This window comes from Equus caballus, chromosome 11, assembly GCF_041296265.1.
Source record: "Equus caballus isolate H_3958 breed thoroughbred chromosome 11, TB-T2T, whole genome shotgun sequence".
Taxonomy (NCBI): Eukaryota; Metazoa; Chordata; class Mammalia; order Perissodactyla; family Equidae; genus Equus; species Equus caballus.
The window spans coordinates 26,043,470-26,056,443 of record NC_091694.1 but is presented as its reverse complement, the minus strand read 5'-3'; the positions used below and the strand labels follow the sequence as shown (position 1 = coordinate 26,056,443).

The 12,974-nt window shown below is 55.6% G+C and overlaps 1 non-coding gene across 1 annotated transcript; it reads right to left on the bottom strand.

Annotated features, from left to right (window-relative positions):
* Positions 1-12,313: 12,313 nt before the first annotated feature.
* On the bottom strand, positions 12,314-12,389 carry LOC111775785 (small nucleolar RNA U2-19). The gene has a single exon (XR_002811765.1). It is a non-coding gene; the product is annotated as a small nucleolar RNA U2-19 (small nucleolar RNA).
* Positions 12,390-12,974: the final 585 nt, after the last annotated feature.

Below are 12,974 nucleotides of genomic sequence, written 5' to 3'. Positions count from 1 at the left end.
GGCAATGGATGTCCTGTCATGGAGGTTGGCACTGGGGCACCCACCTGCCTGCTAGGTGACCAGGGGCCTGGCCCAGGTCGGGGTTGAGGGGTTGGACCCCAGCTGCTAGTAGGGATGAGAGTGAGATGGAGTATGGGGGAGGGGAGGGGGTGTCCACGTGGAGCTGCCTGCACAGGCTTCAGCTCTTCCAGATGTGCAGAGGCTCCAGATGTGAGGATGACTCAGCCCGGAATGGGGAGGAGTGGGCGGTCCATGGAGGGGGATGGTGAGCAGGGGGAAGTGAGGCCCCAAGCAACTGCCAGCTGCAGCTCCCCTTCCTCTGGAGCCCAGCCCCCTGAAGCCTGCGGGCCCGGTGAAGTGGTAGCTGCCGGAGAGCTGCCCAAATGTGCGGCCCTCATTTCCCACCGTGTGCAGATGGGGAGAGGAGAGAATGAGGCCCCAGGGCAAGAGGCCCAGCTAGGAGGTCGCCCAGAGACTGGAGAGAGAGAGGCAGAAGGTGGGGAGAGGGGTGGGCAGAGGAGACGGGAGGGGGGCCGAAGACAGGGAAGGACAGGGAGAAGCTCAGGACTGAAGCTGTATATGTGTGTGTTTGTACGTGTGTGACCCCGTTGCTGGAGTGTAGGTTATATGTGGGGAGGGGGGTATCTGAGGGCAAGCATCGTGTGTCTGACATGCATAAGGTGTGTTTGTGCGCTGGCTATTAGAAGATATGTGCATGTCGGGTGTGGTGGGTTGTGGGGTGTGGTCTCTGTGGTCTGTATGATAGAGAAAGAATGTGGAGACAGCATCTGTGTAGTGATTGGCTCTTGGGGAGGGGGCTGTGACGGTCCACGCTTAAGCGAAGCCACATGTGTCTTTGGGTGCTGAGGGCAGGTCCCTTGGACCCCGGGAGTCAAGAGGCGTCTAGGCACGCCAGACCAGGGCTCCAAAGTCCTGGGCTTTCTCTACCTCCTCAGGCCTCCCCACTTCCTGGGCAGGGGTTGGGTTGGGGGGGGCTTCTAGAATCCTTGGAGCTTAGCAGTTTTTCCTGCTGGGGCCCAGCCTGTGTGATCTCCTCTTGCAGGGCAGCTGAGAGGCCGCCGAGCTTTGGGGGGCTAGTGCCCTGTGCACGGCAGTGCGAGGACCAGGTGTGCAGCCGGGCGAACGCCTCTCCACACACTCTGCCTCAGCCAGAGCTGCTGTCCTGGCCTCCAGGTGGGTCTGCTGGCCGGGCCTCTGGCCGCTCCCTGGAGAGCCCCACCTGTGCCAGCCGCCCATGCCAGGGTAAACAGGGCACTAAGTGTCTGGGCTGGTGCCTGCCGTGCGCTGGGCACCGCTTCTCCACTGAAGGCTGGCTGTGGCTTGGGTTGCCTCCTTCAGCTAAATGATAGGTCTGATGCCCCAGGCCCCGTCAACAGGGTTTTCTGAGCAGGTGGGGGTCATGGGGATCCCATGAGCGGATGGATTATGAAGTTTAATGGGGAGACAACAAGTCGGGGGGCTTTTGTGAGTCACACACCACCCCAAGCTGAAGGGGTCCTCGCCTCTCTCAGGCAGCACTGGTGGCATCTTCTATTACCCTCAACACACACACACACACACACACACACACACACACACACACACACCAGCCCACTCCTCCAGGTTTTCAGCACAGTCCTCCACACCCACTTTCCTTGTGCCTGCAGAATATATCCCCTCAGTGGTGGCTGGGACCCTGTCCACTCATCTTGTGCTGTCCTGTTCCCTCTTTCACAATCCGTGGGTGCAGCCCAGAGAGGGTGAGCCTATCCTCTAAATCGCCCGCATCAGCTATGAACTTGGATGTGTACATGGTCCTCCAGACACAGCGATGATACCACCACCCGCCTGATCCCTTGGCCACATCGCTCCCTCCTCCTGGGACTCTGGCTGGAAGCCAGCTCCTTCTCAGGCTCTCCCCGTCTCTCCACTCCCGTCTCCCTCCCCTCCCCCCCCTTCCTCTCAGTCTCCCTTCCCTCCCTGCTTCCTCTCAGCTCCTCTCCCCTCCCCTCCTCTGGGGCTGAGTCTAAGCGAGAGGGGGTACTTATTTCTCTGTCCTTCTTCTGGACTCACTGCTGCCCCCTACAGGGCAACCGAGAGGGAGGAGGAGTCTCAGCCGCCGAAGCCCCCCACCTTGAGGGGCAGGCTCCTGGCGGAGGGGAGGGGGCGTTTGGCAGCGCTGAGGCATGGGGGAGCGGGAGGAGAGTCTCCCACCGGGGCAGGCTGGAGGCCCTTCACCCACCCTCCTGGAGAGCAGGGGAGGGGGTCCGAGGGGCCGGTGGGCAGGTGTCCAGGCCCCTGGGTGCCACGCCGTAGAGATGGAGAGCTGCCAGGCCTGGGGCTCCGGAAGCACCCGCCTCTGTCCTTCCCTTCCCCCGCCCTCCCTCCGTCATTATCCTTCTCTGTGTGTCTGTGTCAGTCTCTTTCCGTAGTTCTGTTTCTCTGTGTGTATGCATGTCTCCATCTCCCAATCTCATCTCTCTTGCCTTTTCCCTCCCCTCCTCTCCCTTTACTCTTTGAGGGGAGCAGACCCAGTGTCTGGAGCCAGGTTCCCGGAATGGACGGTGGCTTTGTCCAGGGAGGTCCTTGGCCTAAGCCCATGGTCTCAAAATAACCATGTCCAGTTCCCCGTGGTTCAGACCCTCCCACAGCCCCCTCTGTGCCTGGGGTCCTTGCAGCCAGAGCCACTTTGCCTGGGGCAGGGGGAGCGGGATGAGGGGGGGAGGGTTGCTCCCTTGTCACCCAGGGCAGGAAGGCAGATCTCTCTCTCCTCTCTCTCTCTCTGCCTCCCTCTCCCTCTCTCTCGCTCTCTCTCTCATCCTGGGGGAGGCTAGAGTCTGGGCCCATTCCTGGGTGACCAGATGCCCAGATGCCCAGGACAGTCCAGATCTATGCTATCACCTGGGTGTATTCTTAGCAGCACCCCAGAGCATCCTGGTGTGGACTATAAGTTATGTCCCCATGGCCCAGACAGACCCTGGAGAGCCTTACAGCCTCCCCACCCCCTTCCACCTCCCAGGAGAGCCCTGTAGCCTGGTTGGGCCTCACCCAAGGACAACAGGGCCAGACAGCAAAGAGGGGAGCTGTATAAATAGCCCATTTGGGGGAGAGGCCTCCCCCCCCCCCACCACCCCCCCCCCCCCCCCCCCCCCCCCCCCCCCCCCCGCAGCATTAGGTAGGGCGGGTCTGCTTGCTGGAGAGGGAGGAAGGAGAGTTGTGGTTGCCCCCAGGCAGCATGTAATTTAGGATTTATTTTTGGGGCACTCTCTCCAGCTCCGGGTGGGGCACAAGTTAATTTAAGGGTTTAATGGGGTGGGGGTTTGTCGGGGAGGGGGAGATGGAAGCCCTCCCACTGGGGCCTGATTGGGAAGGGGGGTCCTTTCTGAGATCCCCGCTACCCTCCGTCCCTGAGTTCCTCCTGGGAGGCCCTCCCGGATCCCTCTGACCTGCCTCCCCAGCAGCGGGCAGCAGTTTGCAGTCCCCTTCGAGGCCTGGGCTCCAGGTCGTGGGTCCCAGCTCTCCTCGCACCACCAGGCACCAGGAGCAACTGGGGGATGCGGGAAGTAATGACAGCTGGGCAGGGGGACAGTGGGCAGCATGCAGGCAGAGAGGGCTCTGCTGGAGGGTCCTCGGGCTGGGGAAGCAGCCATTCCTGGGAGCCTTCCGAGACACCTCATCTCTTGCTCCCAGATGCTCCGTTCTCTGTCCTTCCCCGGAGTGCGAAGTGCGGGGCAGGGGGGGCTCCCGGTCTGCTGGAGGAGACTAGGGCTCTGCCCTCAGGGAGTCCACGGACTGAGGGGCAGACAGGACACAGGCTCTACTTCAAGTGGCCAGTGATTATTTTCTTCACAACCCCTATCATGATCTTAATTTTTAGTCTTTATTTGTTTACGACTTTATAGTCTGTGTCTCTTCCTGGAACTTCAACTCCATCATGGCAGGGACTTTATTCTGTCCCTCACAGTATCTTCAGCGCTTGCCTGGCACAGAGTGGGAGCTCAATAAATATTTCCCAAAGGAATAAATGAGTGAATGAATGAATGAATGAATGATGGGGAAACAGTACCAGATCTGAAGGTCCCAGGGCAAGAGGCAGCAGTGGACGGTCTGAAGCCCTCTCCCGTGGCATTCCAGGCCCACATGACCCGACTCCCTCACGTTGCAGCCTCCTGCCCCCTCTACTCCCCCCAACCTTGGGGCCACCAGCCACCCTGAGCTGTTGGCTGCTGCCCAAATGTTGGGCCCCTGCTCCAGCTCCACACCCTTTCTCACCACATTCTTTCCTCCTGCAATTTCTTTTGCTCCCATCGCCACTTGACCAAATCTTGCTAGTTCTTCAAGGCCCCAGGCAGAGTCACCTCCTCCATGAAGCCCATTTAGATCCCTCTGCTGGCTCTGAACGCCCAGAGCTTGTTCTCTGGGCCTCTCCTCTCTCTCTGCACGGGGCTGCCGGGGTGCATTGCTTCTCTCTCCTTTAATCCATAAGCCCCCGGGGGCCAAGCTTGCCTGGGGCTGTCCTGGAGACTGGCACCCCATGGGGGCTCAGAGGAAGCTTTGAGCCACCCAGGGGCCTGGATGGTGGTGTGTGCTCCTCCCTGCCCCAGCTTGTGGGAACTCTGGGTGATTCTCTGGTGAGAGGTGTATGTGCTGGGGTGGTGTGGGGGAGGATGATTTCAGGAGCCAGGGAGGACAACCAGGACCTGAGTGGGGTGGAGGTGGCATGAAGTTTCCCTTAGAAAGATGTTGAACCTTTGGGTCAGAAAGAAAAGGAGGATGCAGAGAGAAAGAGTGGGTGAAAGAGGGAACATGGGGAAGAGTGAGGGGGCGCTGAGGGCTGGGGAGGCAGGAGGACAGGCAGAGAGCAGGCGAGGCTGGGAGTCAGAGAGAAGGGCAGACTAGGGTTGGAGAGAGGCGAAGGCCTCCTGGGCCCCAGACTATGCGTCCTTCCTGAGCCTCAGCCCGCTTCACCTCGGCAGCCATGGCGTGTTGGCCACGCTTCCTCCTCTGGGGGCTTCTGTGGCCTCTTACTCTCCTGGGTTCCCTCCTCCTCTCTGGCTGCCCGCCTCCAGCTCCTTTGCGGACTCTGCCTCCTCCATGTTCCCTTGGGTCTGGGCCTGGCCTCTTTTCTCTACAGTTTCTTCAGGGGACCTCCGCATGTTCAGCCACCTGGTGGGCATCTCCACTTGGATGCCATACAGGTATGTCAAGGTCACCATGTCCAACGGTAAACCACCAGGCAGAAGTTCAGACCAGAGACCTGAAGCCACCCCTTGCCCTCTGCCCACCGGTCACCAAGTCCTGTGACTTCTGCTTCCTAAATCTCTGTCAGTCTGGCCACCTCTTTCCACCCCACTGCCAGCAGCCTGGGCCTGGCCACTGTCACTTCCCACCTGGACCTCTGTGGCTGCCTCCTAGGGGCCACCCCACCTCCATTCTGATCACTCGCCAACCAGTCCTCCACACTTCACCCAGAAATCTTCCTAAACCCCAATTTGTTCGTGTCATCCCGCCGCGCCTCCACCCCAGGTGCCCCTGCGGCAGTCCACGCCTTGGCCCGCTCCCCTGCGGCCTCTACCAGCCCGTAGTTCTGCATTAGGTTCTCTCACTGCTGAGCCCTTGCGGGTGCTTTTCCCTTGGCCTGCAACACTCTTCCTCTGGGCTCCTCCTGGTTGTCACTTACCCTGGGAAGTCTTCCCTGAAGCTCTTCTCACCGAGCTTGGGTCAGGAGTCCCCTTCCAGGGGCTGCCATAGTCTTAATTTCCCCCATCATAGCACTCATGGTGTCGAAGACCTCTTCACTCTCCCCTTCTGGAAGCTCCACTAGAGCAGAGACCATCACCACCCATTGCGAGGCTGGGCGCAGACAGGGTGGGCCCCCAGGAATCATTGTTGGTGGGACATTCATTTGGGGGAGACTTACAGGGCGAGAAGGAAGAAGACAGCACTGGGCCTCTGAGGCGGTGGGGTGGGGGTGGGGATTCCGGGGCCCGGGGGTGGAGCAGGAGGCTTCACTTGGGGTGCTGGCCCAGGGGTCAGTGCCTGTGCTGCTTGCCCTGAGGAAGGTTACCTCCTCAGGAGACAGGGAGATGCAGCAGAGAGCTCCAGCCCAGGCCTGGGGTGGGAGAAGGCCTCTGCATCCCAGGACGGGCCTCTGCCCACCAGCACCCACCAGCACCTTCAGCGATAGCCTGGGGTCTGGACAAACTGACCACAGACAGACATGCCCAGCATCTCACCCCAGTTCACTGCCAGGCCCAGGGGGAAGATGCTGCTGTTTGGTGTCTGTGGACAGCCCCAAAGGGAGATCTTCTTTGAGAACTTGTTTTCTACCTTAAAAATTCATAGGCATTTTACCTGCCACCCTATACTGTGTCCTTGTATGTCTTAACATCAAGATAATGCTTTAAATCACTTATCACTTGGGAAAAAAATGGACACTCTGGGGGATGAGGCCAATGATCAGGGCTGAGCCGTTCTTGCATCTTCCTGGGCTTGCAAAGAGGGCAGCACCAGGAGCCACAGATCTGGGTCCTAGGCCCTGCTCTGCACACGCTGAACATGGCTGCATTATCCACAAAATGGGTGGTGAGCCAGCGATTCCTCGGCTTAAGACGGTGGCCACCATTAAATGGAGCAGTGGGTGTGAAGATTTAATGATTCACACATGGAAGCGTAGGTGCCAGGCTGCATGCCTGGGAGCCCAGCCCTCTCTGGGCCCTTCAGGGACTGCAGAAGCAGGAGGGAGCAGCCAGGCCAGCACTGCCAGCCTGCCGCTCCCCTAAGCTTTCCCGGGAGCAGGCTGGGGGCTGGGGGTCCAGGCAGCGGCCGCCCCCTCCCAGGCTAGAGGAAAGGGTGAGCTCACCCTCTGGCCCAGGGAGAGCAAAGCCAGTAGGAGAATAATTAAAATGCCAGAGGTTAGGAGGTGAAGTTACAATGGAAAGAATGAAGGCCCAGCGCTGCTGGGGCCGGCTGCTTCTCCCACCCAGCTCCCTCTGCCAAGCCCACATTTGATTTTTATTTCGGGAGCCGCCAGCGCAGCACTTGGGAGGGAGCGAGGGAGCAGAGAAACCTCACTCCTGCTTGCCCTGCCACGTCTGGAGCTGGGGCCCCGCTTGGGGGAGGGGACTCCTGGGACCCAAAGGAAGAGCCTAGCAACCCCCATCCCAGGACTCAGCCGTCCTCAGGGATCAGGCACAAGGGAAGGGTGGCAAGTAGGGCAGGAGTGGGATTGGGAGGCAAGGAAAGGAGACCCAAAAAGAATGAAGCCTATTCCTTCCTGTTCTCATTGGTCTTTGGCCCTTTCCTTCACTCGTTTGAAGCTGAAGGAGAGAAAAATCATCCAGCCTCTAGCCAGCCCCCTTGCTCCAGCTTATGCCCGCCCCCCACCCCCACCCCCACCGACCCTGGGGACTTCCAGTGTCCATTGGCATATGCATATATGTGGAAGCGTTCTAATTCTGATCTTGTTCCTCAGGCCTTGCTGTGTGACCCTGGGGAAGCCACTGTCCCTCTCTGGACCTTGGTGTCATCTGTGAAATGGGAGGGTGGATAAGATAAGCAATTTCAAACTGTGCTCTGCAGAGGTGTCTGGAGACCTGGGCCCTGCCTTCCTCGGGCCACCCTTTCCTGGGCACATCTCTTCTCTGCCCCTTCCAGGGACTAGGGAGGTGGGGGCAACTGCTGGTCCATCCCCTGAAGAGCACTGAGCCCCCTCTTCCTACAGACGGTTGCCGCCGGGGCCAACTCACATTTTCCTGCGCTCGGCTTTCTCCACTGCCCATAATACGCTCCAGATGGTTTCTCCATCTGAAAGCCGAGGCAGCAGATTCCAGAGGGAAAGTGGTTGGGCTCCTCTCTGGGCTCCTCTTTCCATCAGGCTGGAGAGGGGGCCAGGGTGAGGGACCAGGGCGGCTGGAAAGATGGAGTCGGGGGTGGGCGGGCGCTAGCTCCACAATGGGGGAGATCTCTCGAGACACCTCTCAGCCAAGTGAGGGGCTAGGGACAGTGGGAGAGACTGTGGGGCTGTGCTGCTGACCTGCTGGATTCCCGCAAGGCTCGCTCCCTGACCGGGAAGCCCACCAGCAGCTGCTCAGGGGGCTCGGGGCCCCTGGGAGGGAGGCTTTCCCGTGTTTCCAATGTTGGGGAAAGAGCACCATCTGATGAGCCCGACACAACTGGGTTCTAATCCTGGCTCTGACCCTTAGAGGCTCTGCGACCCTTGACTTCTTGGAGCCTCAGTTTCCTCACCTGGAAAATAGAGATGGCTCATGTGACCTTGGGGCGGTCATGAAGGTGGCGTGGATTACGTACAGAAAGGCTTCCCGTGTCCTCAGGTGTGGGGAGAAAGCTGTGCCAGTCTGACTCAAGTCTCTCCTGCTGTAGCTTCCTCCTGGCACTCCAGGGGGGCTTCCCAGCACCCTTTGGAGGCTGTTCTGGGGTCAGGCCTGGGAGAGAGGGTGCTATGGGCCTGAGGCTGAACCCAAGCCAGTGGTCCAGGCCCCAGCCCCTCTACCTCGGACTCCATCGACTTATGTCCTGGGCCTGGAGAGCCACGTAGAAGCAGAGGGGGCTGAAGGGGGGCAGTCTCTCCTGGCTAGGCCCCGCCTGCCCCTCAGCTTCCCCGCCAGGACAGCTCCCAGCCACGCTCACCCTCTCCACCTCAGCTGTACCAGGGGGAGCGCTTCGATTTTTCCACCAGAAGAGCCAAGAGCGAAATGAGAAACAAATCCGGCCTGGGGCTGCTGGATCCCTCTTGCCCCTATGGATGGAGGGAGGGGGAGAGGGAGCCCCCAGCCCCTTCCCTTCCCCACTCCCACCCTCCACCCAGGATGCCTGGCTGCTCCAGGACCCCAGGGGCAAAAGGCTTAGCTGGGGAGGGGAGGAGAGGGCCCACACCCATGAGGCAGAGTGTCTAGGGCACCACTCTTGTGGCTCCCCACCCCCAGCCCTGGAGAAGAATGAGCAAAGAGGCCGCCTCCTCATTTCCCTACTCAGGCTCTGGGCTGGGGCCCATTGTCAGAGGGAAGGCACGAAGTCATTGCTCTGGGGTGCTCCCTGTCTAGACAAAGAGATGGAACCTCTAAGCCCCCTTCCACTTAGTAAAGCTCCTTTCCCTACCCAGCCCCCATCCCCTTACTGAGCCTCCTCCCCACTGGACACCCTCCCCTCACTGAGCTGCAGTCCCCCCACTGCATCCCATTCTTTCTCCACTCCTCTCCCCACCGTGGGCAGCTCCTCTCTGCAGTGACCTCATCTCCAGCCACTGCAGGAAATAGCAGCCCCACAGGGAGGCAGGCGGGGTCCCCCCCAACCCCCAGCAGTCCCGCACGCCTGGCGGGCCTGAGCCTTTCTTCTCCTCAACCTGTGAGGGGGTGGCCCCTCTTGTCCAAAGCCCGCCCTCCCCAGGCTCAGGGGCCCAGTCTCCTGCCCCTGCCCCCCCCCACCGCCCCCCCGTGTTCTCCCAGTGCTGCCCACACCTCCCACTTGACGAGCTCCTTCCACAAACGCACGCTAGTGTCTCTGGCCAGCCTGTCCTGAGCCCCCAGTCACCTGCCCAGCTCCTTCTTCCCCTTCCGCCGGGCTTCCTACAGGGCTGCCTCAGCTTCCATTCACCCCTCCACCTGCTCCACTCTGGCTTACAGCTGAGACCCTGGGAAGAGCCACACTTAGGAATAAGGGCAAATTGGAACTACACCAGCTTTGCCGCATCAGGACGATTTACCTGTGCTCTGGTTGTCAGAAGGAAGCGAAATTCTCTGTGGAAGAAGACGATGCCAACCAGATTCTCTGCAACCTGGCACACCCGACGTCCACCTTTTAATAACAAAGTGCCTGGCAGCTCTCTTCCTCCTCCTCCTTTCCTTCGCCTCCTCTTCTTTCTTTTTCTCTCCTGTTCCCTTCCCTCCCCTTAAAGAACAGTTAAGTCCGGAAGCCTTTAGATGGGGCCAAGCGAGGCAGGCACCCCCAGGGAGGGGGAGGGGTAGAGGGGAAATGCAGTGGCCCAGCACATGGTTTTGGAGCTCAAGTGAAGTAAGGAGGGCATCTCCAGTGGGGGCCAGCCAGAGCAGAGAGAGAGAGAGTCCATCAAAGCTCAGTTGTACAGGCAGACGGCCTGGCCCGAACATCGACTGCCGGAGCTTGAGCAGAGAAAGAGGGCATCCAAGTAGGAGGGCAGCCTGGCGTGGGGTGTCGAAGCCCAAGCAAGCTAAGGAGGATGTCCACGTGGGAGCCAGCTCAGCAAGGGAGACTGGACCCTGTGAGGGGTGAAGAGGGCATCTGACCAGGCCAAGCCCCGGGAAGTGGAGTCCATGGGGGATGAGAAGGGCACCCCTAAAGGGATGCGGCCCAGTGTCCAGAGGGTGTGGGATGTCGGAGCCTGTGGAGGTGAAGAGCACATTCATGTGGGGGAAGGGGTGGCAGCGGTGGCCAGAGGCAGGGTGTTGGAGCCCAGGAGGGCTGAGGAGGGGTCTGCACGTGGTGGGGAGCAGTGGCAATGGGACATAGGTTACCCACAGTGGGACTGATTTAATAAGTAAATATGTTAAGGAAATGAACTAGATTTCTTACTGTTGGCGAAAGGTGTTATAACTATGGAAGAAAGGTAGAAAACTAGAATGAACCCTGTGGTGTTGGATTGGAATTGGAGGTCTTGGTGAGAACTCGTGATTTTCAGAATAAATATAGAAATAAATGTTGATGTGTATGTACGTGTTTATGTTGCATATGTATGTGTCAGTGTATGTCCATTTATCCAGCTTCATCCACTGAGAGGGCCTAGGAGCAGTGACATCTTAATAATGATGAACATAGCTAGCACCCAAATCTTGACTTCTAAATACCATTGTCCACTGGAAGGAACCAGGGCTCCCTGGAGAAATGGCTGATGATAGGCCTAGGGCAGGGAAAATACAAGATAAGCCTGGGTCATCTTGTGCCAGAAGGTAAAGAAGTGCTCAGAAGTGATTAAACACAATTATCATATGACCCAGCAATTCTGTTCCTAAGTATACCCAAGAGAAATGACAACATACGTCCACACAAAAACTTGTACCTGAATGTTTACAGCCACGTTATTCATAATAGTCAAAAGGTGGAAACAACCCAAGTGGCTATCAACTGATGAACAGATAAACAAAATGTGGTACATCCATACAGTGGAGTAATACTCAGCCATAAAAAGGAATGAAGTAATTATACACTCTACAATTTGGATGAGTCTTGAAAACACTATGCTAAGTCACAAAAGACCATATACTGTATGTAACTCCGTTCATATGAAAGTACAGAATTGGGAAATGTGTAGAGACAGAAAGCAGATTAGTGGTTGCCTCGGGCTGAAGAGGGAATTGGAGGATAGGGGGTGATAACTAAGGGTTACAAAGTTTACTTTAAGACGATGAAAATGTTCTAAAACTGACTGTATGATAGCGGCATGTATCTGTGAATGTACTAAAAACCATTGAATCATATACTTTAAATGGGTTAATTGTATGGTGTGTAAATTATGCCTCAATAAAGCTATTTTTTAAAAAAAATACTCAAAGAATTACGGAGACATGTCAAAAGTATACAGAAGCCAGTTGGAAGGGACTTCTGTTGGCTGGATCTGGATAATTTGAGCATCAAAGGAAATAATGATATTAATGAATTAAACATAATGAATAAAATAGGAACCCGTGATTCCACACTAATATAAATAAACGAAAAGTGGAAAGTTTGTTGAGGAATTGGATCGTCACATATTCTCAAAGTGCTTCTCCACAAAATACTTGTTAATTGCGAAGGGGAAAAGAGTAACTTTACAGTGGTACAGTGGAGAAACCTGGCGGGCACTGACTTAATCAAGTGATCAGAGTGAACATCAACCGTGATGGGACAGATTAAAATCATGCACCATCTGACAGGATGCAATGGGAGAGACACAGCATCACTCCTCTGATATTCCTGCCAAAATGCATAACCTGAATCTCAACATGAGGAATCATTGGACAAGCCCAAATTAAGAGACAGTCTACAAAATAATTGGTCTATAATCTACAAAATTGTTGTTAAAGTTAAGAAAACACTGGAGAACTGATCCATATTGAAAGAGACTGGAGACACCTCACTCTGTACTGGATCCTTTTGCTAGAAGGACATCATTGGGACCACCAGTGAAACTTGAATGCATTTCATATACACATATCTCCTTCAATCTCATTCATGCATCAGCAAGTCCTCAGTTATCAACTGTCACCTTTGTAAACACAGCCACAGACACACTCACACACCAGACATAAGCCCTCATTATTCTAAATTACTTTGTACATTTGCTTCTCAGAACTACAGAGATCATGAATTGAGTAGACTGGAAGGTCTTCTGATGCTCATATTTGGCTATTTTCATTAACACAGTTTAAAAATAACCATGATTACTCTGTATAATAAAACAGATTTAAAAACTAGGGAGTTTCTTGAGAGAATTGGGATTAATAAAAAATAAAAACTCAGGTGGAATCCTTGAATGGAAAAAATACAATAACTGAAATTAAGAATTTATTACATAGATCTAAAGACAGATTAGATGGAGCCAAAGAGAAGATTAGTGAATTGGAAGATAGGTCAGTAGAAAATACCTAGATTGAAGCACAGACAGAAAAAAAGAACACAGAAAATAGCACTGATGTTATATGAGACACAATGAAAAGTTCTAACATACAGGTTTCTGGGGTCCAAAAAAGAGAGGAGACAGAGAATGGGGCAGAAGCAATATTACTGGCCAAAATTGTTCTATAATTGACCCAAGAATCAAGCTAAACAGGGTAAATACAAAGAAACCATACTTAGGCACATTGTAGTTAAACTGCTGAAAATTAAAAACAAAGAAAAAATGTAAAGGCACATCACTTCAAAGAAACAATCATAAGACTGACAAGTTGAGGTTCTAGAGAAAGTCTAGAGTTCCAAAGTACGAAATCTAAATGTGTTTTGAATGG